Source organism: Mesoplodon mirus (assembly GCF_964341445.2).
Source record: "Mesoplodon mirus genome assembly, chromosome: 14".
Classification (NCBI taxonomy): Eukaryota; Metazoa; Chordata; class Mammalia; order Artiodactyla; family Ziphiidae; genus Mesoplodon; species Mesoplodon mirus.
This window is the reverse complement of record NC_138990.1, coordinates 38,994,059-39,009,145: the sequence shown is the minus strand read 5'-3', so window position 1 is coordinate 39,009,145 and position 15,087 is coordinate 38,994,059.

Below are 15,087 nucleotides of genomic sequence, written 5' to 3'. Positions count from 1 at the left end.
TTCTGTTGCTGATTTCTAGTTTCATTCCAGTGCAGCCAGAGAAGACAGTTTGTATGATTCCAGTATTTTAAATTCATTAAGACTTGTTTTGTGACTAAACATATGGTCTATCCTGTAGAATATTTCATGTGCATTTAATAAAATGTGTATTCTATTGTGGTTGGGTGGAGTGTTCTGTACATATCTGTTAGATCTAGTTCATTTACAATGTAGTTCAAGTCCTCTATTCATTAACAGATTTTCTGTCTAGTTGTTTTATTTATTATTGCAAACATGGTATTGAAGTTTCCAACTATCATTGTAGGATTGTCTATTTTTCTTCTTCAGTTCTCTGAATGTTTGCTTTATATATTTTGGGGGCTCTGTAGTTAGGTGTGTATGTGTTTATTATTTTTATATCTTCATAGTATACTGACCCTTTTGTTATTATCTAATGTCTTTCTAATTTTTGGCTTGAAGTCTATTTTGTTTGATATTCATATAGCCTCTCAGGCTTTCTTTTAGCTCTTGTTTGCATGAAATATCTTTTCCTGCCCTTTTACTTTCAAATTATTTGTGCTTTGGATCTAAAGTGAGGCTCTTGTAGATAGCATAATGTTGGATAATGTTTTTAAAACCCATCGCCAATCTCTGCCTTTTAATAAGAGGATTTGAGTCATTTACATGTAATGTGATTATTGTAAATGTAGGACTTCAGCCAAGTCACTATATTTTTTATTTATATTATTTATCTTATTTGTTTCTTAAGTCCTCCTGCCTTCTTTTGTGTTAAATTGATATTTACCAGCATACCATTTTGATTGCCTCTTTATGTCTTTTACTATGTATTTTTTAGTTGTTGTCTTAGTGGTTGCCACCAGGATTACAATTAATATCTTAATTTATAGCAACCTAGTTCAAATAAGTACCAATGTAATTTCAATAGTATATAAAAACTTTGCTCTCATGTCACTTGGTTCCCCTTATTTAATTACATCTGTGTACACTGTGTGCCCATCAACGTAGATTTATAATTATTGTCTTATGCAATTGTATTTTAAATCATGCAAGTAAAAAAAGAGTACCAAAAATACATTAGTACTAACTTTTTTACATTTTCCTATGTAGTTATTTTACTACTGTTCTGTTCTTTATTTCTCCATGAGGATTCAAGTTACTGTCTATTGTCTTTTCATTTCAGCCTGAAGGACTCCCTTCAGCATTTCTTGTAGAGCACATCTACTGAAAATGAAACCTCTCAAGTTTCATTTACCTGGGAACGTCTTAATTTCTTCTTCATTATTTAAAGTTTTATTGAGATACAGTTCACATACCATTCAATTTACCCATTTAAACTGTGCAATTCAGTAATTTAAAATATATTCATATATATGTACAACCATCACCACAGTCAGTTTTAGAACATTTAATCACCTCAAAAAATAGCCCATACCATTTAACTAATTACCCCTCTCTGGTTTCTTTTAAGTAATTAATCAAACTTTTATTTTGGCTTCTAATTATTATCCTATATAATTAATTATATAGGATAATTCATATTATTGTATTAATTTTGGGCAACTTAAGCTCTTTAGAAGGGGTTGGATATTATGAAATTGGCATTTTGGTAGCTTGGTCTCGTAGTGTGTGTCAGATGTGTGGAAGGACCAAGATTGGAAGCAAGTGGAGTGCTTGCACAGTGACTTCCTGGGATATAGCAGATATTCAGTAAATATTTATTTAAAGAAGGAATGACTGAATCAATTAATTAATTGTGGATGTCCAATTAAAAACCTATTAGGAATCTATCTAGAATGGTGGCTTTAGCAAAATGCAGGGAGGAGAGGTTACTAGATATCTGAATAGGAAAAACATAGCTGAACTGGGTGAAGGAGCAAAGATGAAGATGACAGTATGGTTTTCATCCTGGGAAAAAGAAGAATGGAGGAAAGTGCAGTGGAAAACTTGGAGTACTTGAAAGGGCAAGTCTGTGGCTTTGGGGTCAGCCTTTATTCTCATGCTCATTACATGCTATACATGTTAAATTCAAAAAGTTTTAAAGTTGAAAATGAGAGAAATAAAAGGAAGATTGTTGTACTGCTCCTAAGGAAACAGGCAATGCTTAGGTGAGCACTTCTGATCTTCATTCTTTGCAAAAATAGGATGATCCCAGCAGGGATTAAAATGTAGTATAGACATTATAATAGAAGAGTAAGAACAGTGCTCTCTATTCAGGTTCTCTGCATAAAACCTGTTGGTTAATTATTCGATTCAGTTATTCCTTCATTCAATAAACATTTATTGAAGTTTTGTTATGTACCAGGCAGGAACTGTGCAAGACACTGCAGATATAGCAAGTCATAGTTCCTTCCCTCAAGGAGAGACAGGTAAGTAAACACACTGTGTTAATAGAACGTGATAAGTACTTCTCTGGGGCTCAGTCCAGGAGTTACAAGAGAACAGAGGAGAGGCCAGTGGCTGATCCGGAGATCAGAGATCTGTTATTTCCAGCTGAGAGCTAAGGGATTATTAAAAGGCAGATGAGGCAGAGGCGGTTGAGTGGGATGGGGGTGGGGAGCATTCTGGGTGGATAAATAGCTTGTGCAATGATCCAGGTATTGAGGGTATCAGGAAATGACTGGTTGTTCAGTATGGTTGGGATTGAGAATCACAGCTGGGGAGGGAGAGTGGGAATTTGAGTATGGAGATGATAAGCAGAAACTGGATCCTGTAGGACCTGTTAGCTCTGATAAGATATTTGGACTTTAGCAATAGGGAGGACTGAGCCAGTTAATAGCCTGTCTTACAAATGAGTGCACATATACACATACATACACACACACACACACACACTTATAGATATATAGATTCAGGGAAGTTGTTTTACCCATTATAAAGGCACAGTTTGATAGTCCCTTGAGCACACAAAACTCATTATGCACATTAAGTTTAAATTGTGTGTTTGACTCTGCCATCTGGGGGGAAAGGGTAATGGGAGGTTATTTACACATGTACTTCAGGAGCTGGTTGAGAAAACATGGAATCAGGATCTCCTTTAAAAGGAGGGTGAGTATTCTAGATTGTGGTGGTGATTTCCTTGACCTAGAGGGCAGTTCTTAGAAGAGAAGATGAAGAGTGCTAGTCTAGGCTTAAAATGAGGAAAATGACACCCAGTTGGTGTCATTGCCAATTCCCACAGCAAGTTCCTTTGGCGGGGTGGGGGTGGGGGGTTGTCATATTCCCTGTGGAAGTAAGTGAAATCTGCACATGAAGCATTGCTGTCTCATCTAGTGAGCATCGGGAGCTAAGAGGGCAGAAAGCAGAGTGGGATCGGCAGCTGTAGTTTACAGTGGAGCAAGAAATGCAAAACTCTTAGAGTGATTTTCCCCAAATGCTTAGGCAGGGAGAAACAAGGCTATGTTGTAGAGACCTTCATAAGTTCCCTGGCGGGAGGTGGGCAGAATTTCATGGGGTAGAGGAGAGGGTTTATGCTGGTTAAAGGCAGAAGTCATTGGGTAACCAGCTAAGAGGCCAACTAAATGAAGACAATTGCCTGGGGTATATGGGACCATTTACTGGAAAGCCAAACTTCTGGTGGTGGAAAAAGATTCAGATTAATGGGTTTGGTGGAAATAAAGGGGATCCAGATAGAAAATAGTGCCCTCCCACTCAGGCTGGCCTTTAACCAGGGGTTGTTTCTTGGGGTGGAATCCCTGATGAGCTAGGTTCATAATTCTCTCCCCCAGGCATGACCCTGGAAGATGTTTGCTGGAGAAAAGAGGAGAATAAAAGATATTGCAGGGATTTAGCCTTAAGCTAAACTGGGATCCAGATAGCTTATGAAACTGGGTGGCTCTGAGGGAAGGTCTCCACTTCACATATCAACTTGCACTTACCTTACCCCTGAGAGATGACCCAAATCTAGCAATGAGAGGTGCTATTAGTAATTCTTTGCAGCCTTGAAACAGTCCAGCTGTGTTGGAACTGCTCTGGAATTAAGATTTTGGATAAGGTGTCACGTAGTTAAGAACAAAGATTTTTGATTTTGCACATGAACCTGGGAGAAACTGCTCAGCTTTTGCACTGAATCTCAAGATTCTACAGTCAGTTTTCTGTGATGTTTGTCCAGGTCCCTGTCTTCTATTTCCACCATTTAAAAGTGTGTAAAAGAACATTATAATGAATGAGTAACAGAACATTTTAACGAAATAAGCCAAAACAAAACACACAGGTGTGTGCACATGCGTATGTGTGCGTACACACACACACACACACACATACACACACACACACCCCACGGGGCAACGGAGCAGAAGCCTAAAGTAGAAAGAAAGCAAAAAGGGGACTTGTTCCCCCAGTGACACCATGCAGGGTCATACCCCCCCAGGAGGTCAGTTTCCCCATATGAAGAGAGGGGGCACTCTGCCTGCTTTGCCTCACTTTTTGGGCATGATGGGGAGAACGAATGAGAAGATAAATATCTATGTATTTGGGAAGTAGAGGTGTTGTAAAATAAAATGTTTTATAATCAGCCAATTAAAAAGAATCATGTCCAAGGACGTTTTCTATAGCCCACAGCAGTCCTCCAGATAGGAAAGGAAAACAACAGAAGTAACAACAAGGACAAAACTGCCCTGATGGCCCAAGTTCCAGTGTCAGGGTTATGTACTTGCTGTGCACTTCTGTTCTCTGTCAGCAAGTAGCTGAGATTCTGACTTCCATAAATAGCCCTTAGTTCCTCTCTCCTGCAGCTTTTGCTGACTCTCCACTCTTCCTCTCCCTTCCCTGTACTCAGCACTGATGGCCTGAAATGTTGGTACCCGGGACCTCCTTTGTGCTGCTGGCTTCTGGTGTACCCAGCCTCCCATGCCATTCTAAACAACTGGTGAGTACAATGGATCTTATCCACCCATGTCTGCCTCAGATACCAGCATAGGACTGACAGTAAATATTTTTTGATCAGTTGCTTGATAAATAAAAATATTTTAAAAAATGAAAATGCAAAAACTCAGCTGAAAAAGAAAACAGTGATGTAACCTTTCTGAATGTACCAAAATGGAAACTTACTGGCCGGGAACTGTTAACTTATCTCCCAAATACACAGAAGTAGAAACATACCAGATTTAGGTTTCATAGTTCACATTTCTTTATCAAGAGTTGTTGTTTTTATTATAAGCTCTATGTAGACCAAATCAACACTAAATTATAAAACAGTGAAAAATGTAGAAAATTGATAACCTTTATTTGGTGATGACTTTGATAAACCATTATTTATCTTCACAACACAAATGTACATATTTGACAAATCTTTTTTGTATCAGGAAATTACTATTTTTAAATGGTACAAAAAAAGATAGAAAACAGTGGTGCAGAGTAATGGAAAGATGACTGGATTTGGCTTTTAAGTCTCAGGTATGAAAATAATACACCATCCTTTGTAAACTTCTCTGAGTCCTAGTTTCCTCAACTGCACTATTAATATGGCAATAAATTATACCCCCACAACCTCTCAGGATTTTGAATGACTCCAGTGATATAATGCATGTGACCATGATTTATAAATTCTAAAGTGCTCCAGTATATTAGTTATTATTATAACAAAGATGAAACAAAGTTCTCCATATCTTCTGCAGAAAGGGGATTTGGCATTAACCATGATCATTGTATAATTTCAGATAAGCAGCCCCACTTAGATCAGAATTGGCACTCTGGAATTTTGAAAAATGAATGATCTAATTTCATTTTTGTTTTTGTAAAATCGTCAGACAATTTGTTTTGTGTTTCTTTCTTTCTTTTTTCTCTCTCTTAACATCTGGTTTTCCTGATTCAATCAGACCTAGACATACCAAAAGAGTGTAAAAAATATTTTTGGGATTCATTTGCAGACACTAGTCACTTGGATCTTTTCATGCATTTTGTGGGTTCTTATCTCAGCCCAGCCTAGACACTTGAGTCTTTAAATATTCCTCATGTACAAGATGATGTAGTTATCAGGGGAACCTACTTTATATCCAACTTAAGAAGCTTCTTGAGTCTGTACTAGTCCAAACTCCGTTATAATGGAAAGGTGGTGGCCAGAGTTGTTCAGGTAGCTTCCTATCATGGTGTGGAAGGGGGAACACCTCACTGGGGAGGTGGCTCATCATGTGAGACGCCAAGCGAGCAGTCGTGAGTCCTGCCCTTATTGGCTCAACTAGCTCTTGTGCCCTCCCAAGGCTGATTTCTGACTCACATGACCAGGTCTCTCCCTCATGTCTTTGCAGGCATGGACACTCCAAGGGTCAGGTGCAATCGACCTGGCTGTTGAGGCAGGTGTGGAGCCCGAGTCCCCCTTCCTTTCCTCCAGGCCAAGGCCACCATGACCTCCCTGAGGCTAGGCATGAGCTAGGTCAGTCTGTTTCACTCTACAGCTTGACTGAATTGACGCAGATGCTTTTAAGAAGAGTAAGCTGAAGAAAGTTAGGTTATTAACTACCTCGCTGGTGTAGCCCCTGGCCTAAATGGGTGCCATATAGAATTGATGTGCACAGATCAAACTGCTGCTCAGCCCACCAAGTATAGTCTCAGTCTACAAATAATCAAGTAGCCTGTCGGTGTTCAGTATTCAAACAAGAGCTGCTGCATGAATGAACAAGGGGATAGCAACCCACTGGCTTTCTTACACACTGAGCCCTTGGATATCAGTTTCCGTTTATTCCTTAACACAGTAGAAAAATGTTGATTGAATACCTGTGACTTGGGCAGTATCTGGGTCTTGGGGACACAATGGGGACAGAAGCACAATGGTTTGTGCACCTATGGAACTTGTTACAGTCTGTCTGGAAGGGGAGATAAACTTGAAACAAAAGGACACATGTTCCCATATAAAACCCCCCTGTGATAAGTGCAAGGAAGGAAATATACCAAGTGCTATGACGGTGTAAAAAGGGGGATCCAATCCAGTCTGAGTATCATGAAGGCTTCCCTAAGGAAGTGATAGTTGAGGTGATATTTGAAGAGTGAGAATGGGTCGGCTCAGAAAATAATTCCAAGAAGAAGCAGTTGCTCCAGCAAAGATTCTGTTCCAGGAGGAAAGCAATGTGTTCTGAGAGTTGATAGAAATTATGCGGTGTGAATTTAGACTAAGAAGTAGAGTGTTACCTGCTGATGTTGTGTAGTAGGGACCAGACTATTACAGGCTTTGTGGTCAGGATAAGAATTCTGATCCTCAGCCTAAAAACCATGGGAAAACATGAAAAGCTCAGTATAAGGGACAGTTCGGAGTGGTAAGAGTGAGTGTGGGACACCTGTTAGGAGGCTAGAATAGTAGTCGAGATGAAACAAGATGGTAGCTGAGAGAGACTAAGGTGGTAGTGGAAAAAGAATGAAGATAAGTGGACAGAATGGAGAACTCAGTGAGGACTAACCAAGCTTGACACTAGATTCGATCTTTGTGTGATAATAGGATGCATCCAAAGTAACTCTTGGATTTTTTGCTTGTACAGTCGAACAGACGTGGGTACCATTTCCTGAGATAAGGACTCCTGGAGGAGGACCAGTTGTAAGGAAAGATTACAGACCCATTTTGCACATGTGGATATTGAGATACCACTGTGCCATTTCTGTGTGGACATAGAGTAGGCATTTGGATACATGAGACTAAAGCTCACAGGAGAGGTCATGGCTGAACATGTGACCTTGATAGTCATTGCTACACTGGTGGGAACTGAAGCCATAGACGTGAATGACATTCAGTGAAGTGAAGGGTGATGTTGCTGTGGATAGTCTTGCTCAACATCTGCTTCCAAGTGCTAGGTCCCCATCACACTCTGAGAGCTGCCTCCTTGAGGCCATTGAGGATGCTTTTCATCCAGGCTTGGCAGGCTTCTTTTCGAATTAAACAGGAGTGTGGGCATGTGTGTGTGTGTGTGTGTGTGTGTAGGTGAAGGTTTGTTCTGTGGATCTGGGGTTGGAAAGTTACCATGGACTGTGTTTGAGTTTCATTCTCTAACACTCTAGTCCGCCAATGTTTTCAAAATGGAAGGAGTAGAATGGCTTTTTCCGGGGTATAATTTATTTCGTTTACTTTTGGCTTTTTATGAAGCTCACACCTTCTTTCTCCAAGATTCCCTACTGCTTGAGACTTTAAACAGTCTGATCTGGTTTCTAATTTTCTCATAATTTCACCACCCACAATTAACTGGATAGCTATACTTTTCCTTCATCCAGCAAGGTTACTAGGAGTCGAACACCTACTCTTTATTTTCCCACCTGTCTTGGCATCTGAACCTAATTCCTCAAATGAATCTACTGGTTACAGCACTACGTGGTGCTGGCTCTCCGTCCCCACAGGTGCCCAAACATTCTGTTCCTCTGAGAGGGCTCTGTCAGAGGTCTCAATCTTGCCAATGGAATTGTATGGCCGGATTTTCATTGACCTTTAGTTCCTCGGTTTGGTTTGTATTGATGGGGAACACATTTTAAAAACAATCAGGTGGCCTTCCTGACTGTTCTACACGTCTTGAAGAAAAGGTAGTTTTGAAGGGGCCAGAGTGTGGATTTTGGAAAGGTGAGGGTTTCTGCTTGTGGCTGATAGGCTTATGTAAGGCTAAGATTTTATAGTCTGTTTTTATTGCCTGTCATCTTTTAGTTCTAGTGTGGAAAAACATATCTCTTGCTTTGAATTTAAGTGCCAGTGAATTCGGGGTGAGTGTGTAGTATAATCTGCTGGACCCATGCCCTGGGGATACCAAATAAGAAAGACAAGCCATAATCCACACTCTCAAGATGCATATTTGTATAGTAGAGGGGACAGACAGAAAATGACCCAACTCTAAAATCTGGCTATGATGACAAAGCAACTAACATGGAGAGAATAAAATAAATAAATATAAAATAAAATAAAATATTCCACTGGTGATTTTAAAAGCTATATGCTTAAAGGAAGTGGATCTGGTTAGCCCACAAAAGACAGGCATATTAATAGTTCATGTCACAGGAAAAGATGGCAGTCTCCCCAGACAAATTAGGAAAACAGAATATTTATGTATCTTGAAGGTAGAATGCGGATTTAAATATGCAGAAGCTTCTTTGCCAGTTAGATTTGTAACAAAAATTAATATTAATGGAATAAGTAATTCCAGAGGATGATGGATACACAGAACACACCAGTGTTAGCAAAATGGCAAAATTAGTGCAGCATTGAAGTTGGACTTCCAGAGCTGTCTAATGATTAATATCTAAAGGAAATATGAGGCTTCCACAGCTACCAGAGGACAAACATACAACAATTAATTTTAGTGGATCTCAGACCTGTCTTAAATTAACAACCTTTTACTCATGTTCATGTCTTCATTAAATATCATAATGAAATATACCCCTACATTAAATAGAAAAATCCTAGCTGGTAAACATGACCCAGATATTTGTAAGAATATACTCAATATTTGTACACCCATTATGTTTTCAGATAACAGGAGAAAAATGTACTACAGTTTTTTCCTCTTGTTAAGGCACCGTCATTTAAGCTTAAACCTGGAGTACTTAAACCTGGAGTACTTGAAATAGAATTTAGGTTTACAAGATGAAAGCATGGCGAGAAATGTCAGATGGCTGTGGAAAACGTGTGTCTCTGAAAAGTAGAAATCTCAAGAAGGAAAAAGCAGAGATGGCTTGCTCTATCCATTTGCTTAGTGAAAGAGCTGCAGCTTAAGTTGTCTAAAGTAGCAGGTACAGTGAATGCTGTCACAAATGGTGTTAATTGTTGAAACAGTGTGGATGCCAGCTACAAGTAGTATCAAAATATATCCAGGACTGTTTCTGATACCTGTACTTTTTGTGGTGGTTGTTCCAAAAACTAGGGTTTTTTTTTAAAAAGATTTTTAAAAATTGGAGTATAGTTGATTTACAATATTGGGTTAGTTTCAGATGTATGGTACAGTGACTTATAAATATTTTTCATTTTAATTTATAAATATATGTATAAATATACAGACACATATATATTCTTTTTCAGATGATTTTCACTTATATTGATGCCTGTATTTATAATAAATATCTGGAGGCAGGGGTGGATGAATTTCTGTTAAAAGCTGTTCATGTGTGTTACATGTGTAACATACATGGTAAATATTTGTTTACAGTCTATGTTTAATGAAACAGGCATTTAAGATGAAGTGAAATCAACAAAAAGGAAATAATAGATGCATGGATATGTGATTCTGAGATTGAAGTGAGTCTTAAATAAATAAAATGTGTAATGTGAAAAGAAAATAGCATACTTCAAGTTCTGAAGGGACGCGGGGGGGTGAAGGTAGCCAATAGGAATTCTGTGTTATCCCAGAGGACATAACCCAGGCTTAGAATTTATAGAGAGGTAAAACTTTGCACTCCACAAGGGAGGAACTTCCCAAGAACTTGAGCAATCTAACATGGAAATGAGCGGCTTCAGGTTAGTGAACTCACAATGGCAGCAGTGTTCAAGCGGGTGTTGGATTACTGCCTGTCAAGGATGTCGTAGAAGGAACTGATTTGTGTGAAAGACTGGGCTAGATCAGCGACTTTCAATGTCTTTTTAAGGATTGGAACTTTTTTCCAAATCATCTCTTACATAAAAGCAGAAAATTTAAAAATAAACAACGAAGTAAGAGGGCTGCTTCGGTGAGTCCCACCCTCTCGGTCTCCTCAACATAACTGCCCCTTGGCATCTCCTCTGAATTCCAAGGGCTTCAACACCCACTCCTCACTCCATAATATCTAAGGATTTATGGCTCCTTTTGCTTCCAGGATTCCATGATTATGCTGTATATAAATTGTTCTTGTTTGAAATGGTTCGTTAGCTATGTTTCTTTTCTTTTTGCTTTAATTCCTAAAACACATGGAGTTTTACAAATTAGGTTTAGAAACTTTTAGCCCAGAGTTTAGTTTTGAGTTGTCTAAATACACATGTTGACCAGTCAGGATACAGAAATGATGATTTTTTTCCAAAGGAAGAGTTTTTGAGATCTAGTAATATATGTTTTATATTCAAACTACTTGAAATCAGATTGTATGACAATGAGGAAGTACAGCATTAAGTAACCAGGTCCAATAACTTTGATCAGCTTATATTTAGTGTGTTATGGAATTATGTGTTTCTTTCAACTCTGTCTGGCCACAGAGGATCTTTTGAAGCTCACGTGTAGGCAGTTAATCTTGACTAGGTTCACTGATTTATAACAGGGAGAAAAATGCTCTTGTGAATCCAAATAACTTAAACTTGAAAAAAGTTTCAGTCAAGTGATTTTGTCCATAAGCCACTAATAAAATTAAAAAGATGTCAAACAGAGAACAGATATCTTGCAGGGGTCACTGCTCTGCAGGTGCAAAAACTTGAGTTAACCAGTTAATCAGCTTGGGAGATTTAGCATAATAACAAACCTAAAAAAGATGGGTGCATCAAGCAGATAACGATTTATTAATCAGAATGAAGAAAAAGGTGGCACGTCTGATTTGAAAAATGAGACTCTTAAAAAAGCAGTCTCTCTGGGGTGTATGTATCCTTAGCAGGCCAAATTATAGTCAATTTACAGAAGAGTAAAACACTGACAGGTATATTCATTGCTGCCTTAGTATGGTAGCAAAGAGCTGAAGGCATTCTGGTTGTGCATCACTTGGAGAATACATGGATAAAATGCGGTGGGTGTGTTCGCCTTGGCATATGATGAGTAAACTGTTTGAAGCAACATGCTCACTGCAGCACAGCGACATGGATGCATTGTAAAGACAGAGTTAACACATGGTTGTCTATGGGAGGCATGCAAGAAGGTTAGGAACTGGGAAATGGGAATAAAAGAGAATAAAGACAACAATCAACAATTAGTTATTGTGAAGTGTAAAACTAGTGGTATGTAGGAGAAATGTCCAAAGTAAAATTTTGAAATGAAGAAATTGATCAAATCTGTGAGGATGGATGGAGACTTCTCAGAGAAGGAAATACTTGGGCTGGCTCTTCAGGCATAGAACAATATGGACCGTTTGGAGAATGTCAATAATTCAGCGTAACTGTAGCATACAATATGCATTGAAAAGTTGCAGGAGGTGAGGTGAGTGCTACAAGCAGGGTGGAGATCACATATGGTCTGGTACACCATGTAAGCAACTTGTATTTGATCCCAGAGGAAATGGAACTAATGGAACTTTTAAGCAGAGAAAAGAAAAGAGTAATAGACCACTCAAGAGGCAGGGTACAGACTGGATTTGAAGAGATAGAACTGAGAGAGAAAAATTAGGTGGAATATTTGAAACAATGTATATAAGAGAAGACAAGTGTCTGAATTAAGGAAGGGACAATGAGGATGGATGCTGAGAAAAGATGTGGAAGGTATTAAGGGGGAAAAATAATAAGACATTGTGACTGACTAGATATTATGAGGTGAGAGAAAAAAAATTTAGATTAGCCCCCAAGTTTCTGGCTTGGATGATTGGATGAAAAGTCATGTTGTTAAACAAAGGAGGGAACTTAGGAGAAAATGGAGGAGTAGACTTAGTTCAGCTTAGTACATGTTGAATTTGAAGCACTCGTGGAGCCATTCAAGCAGTGATATCTAGTAAGTAATTAGATCTGTTTTCAGGAAAGTGATCTCAGCTAGAGATACAAATTTGGGAATCGAGGCAGTGGAAGAGCTGCTGCCCCTGTTTCAGAAGCTCAGGGAAAAATGTAGAAGGAAGAGAAAAAAGGACCCAACATTTTGGAAACTAGGAGGGACTGTGTAGAGGAAAGAAGGAGTAAAAGAAGGTATTTAGGAGATAATAGAAGAATGAGAGGAAGAGAAGAAATCTGCAAAATTGAAGGAAGACTAGGAGAAGGCGGTGTACTGGAAGTCTAGGGAATTGAGTCCTTGATGAATGAGGAGGGAAAGGCTCTCTTGCGTTACGCACATCTATCCATCAGCAAGCCCTGCGGATGACAGTCCTGACGCTCACATCTCCACTGTTCCCCAACGCCATCACTGTCAACCAGGCCCATGCCACCATCAGTTCTCCACTGTGATCCCCTCTTAATGGTTCTCTAGTCTCCACTCTAATCTTACATTTAACCAGAGTACTTTATTTAAAACATAACTTATATCATGTCGCTTCTCTGCTTATAAACCTTCCATCACTTCCCCTTATAAATAGAAAAGAAATTCGTACTTTACCATGGACTACAAGCACCTGCAAAATCTGCCCCCTGCTGGTGTCTCCAAACCATCTTCTGCCACTTCCTCCCTTGACCTCCATTGATCTCCATTCTGTTCCTAAGAGGCAACAAATCCCTGCCCCTCCGCCGTTTCTTTCCCCAGATGTTAGTGTGGCTTCTCCATTCTATTTTTTTTAAAACAGTTTTTTTTCAAAATATATTTATTTATTTATTTGGCTGCATCAGGTCTTACTTGTGATGTGCAGGATCGTGCGAGATCTTTTGTTGCGGCACGCAGGCTTCTCTCTAGCTGTGGTGCGCGGACTCTAGAACAGGCCCCATGACACGTGGGATCTTAGTTCCCTTATCAGGGATTTTTTTTTTTGGCTTTCAGTTGTATAATTTTTACTTCATTCATTTTTTTAACATCTTTATTGGAGTATAATTGCTTTACAATGGTGTGTTAGTTTCTGCTTTATAACAAAGTGAATCAGCTCTATGTATACATATATCCCCATATCTCCTCCCTCTTGCATCTACACCTCACCGTCCCTATCCCACCCCTCCAGGCGGTCACAAAGCACCGAGCTGATCTCCCTGTGCTATGTGTCTGCTTCCCACTAGCTATCTATTTTACATTTGGTAGTGTATATATGTCCATGCCACTCTCTCACTTCGTCCCAGCTTACCCTTCCCCCTCCCCGTTCCCTCAAGTCCCTTCTCTATGTCTGCGTCTTTATTCCTGTCCTGCCCCTAGGTTCTTAGAACCTATTTTTTTTTTTTAGGTTCCATATATATGTGTTAGCATATGGTATTTGTTTTTCTCTTTCTGACTTACTTCACTCTGTATGACAGTCTCTAGCTCCATCCACCTCACTACAAACAACTCAATTTCATTTCTTTTATGGCTGAGTAATATTCCATTGTATATATGTGCCACATTTTCTTTATCCATTCACCTGTCGATGGACATTTAGGTTGCTTCCGTGTCCTGGCTATTGTAAATAGAGCTGCAGTGAACATTGTGGTACATGACTCTTTTTGAATTATGGTTTACTCTGGGTATATGCCCAGTAGTGGGATTGCTGGGTTGTATGGTAGTTCTATTTTTAGTTTTTTAAGGAACCTCCATACTGTTCTCCATAGTGGCTGTATCAATTTACATTCCCACCAGCAGTGCAAGAGGTTCCCTTTTCTCCACACCCTCTCCAGCATTTATTGTTTGTAGATTTTTAAAATAAATTTATTTATTTAAGACTGCATTGGGTCTTCATTGCAGCACGAGGGCTTTCTCTAGTTGCGGTGAGTTGGGGCTACTCTTTGTTGCAGTGCGTGGGCTTCTCATTGCGGTGGCTTCTCTTGTTGCAGAGCACGGGCTCTAGGCACATGGGCTTCCTTAGTTGTGGCACACAAGCTCAGTAGTTGTGGCTTACGGTCTCTAGAGTGCAGGCTTCAGTAGTTGTGGCGCATGGGCTTAGTTGCTCCGTGGCATGTGGGATCTTCCCGGACCAGGGCTTGAACCCATGTCTCCTGCATTGGCAGGTGGATTCTTAACCACTGCGCCACCAGGGAAGCCCTGTTTGTAGATTGTTTGATGATGGCCATTCTGACCAGTGTGAGGTGATACCTCACTGTGGTTTTGATTTGCGTTTCTCTAATGATTAGTGATGTTGAGCATTCTTTCGTGTGTTTGTTGGCAATCTGTGTATCTTCCTTGCAGAAATGTCTATTTAGGTCTTCTGCCCATTTTTGGATTGGATTGTTTGTTTTTTTGGTATTGAGCTGCATGAGCTGCTTGTATATTTTGGAGATTAATCCTTTGTCCATTGATTTGTTTGCAAAAATTTTCTCCAATTCTGAGGGTTGCCTTTTCGTCTTGTTTATGGCTTCTTTTGCTGTGCAAAAGCTTTTAAGTTTCATTAGGCCCCATTTGTTTATTTTTGGTCTTATTTCCATTTCTCTAGGAGGTG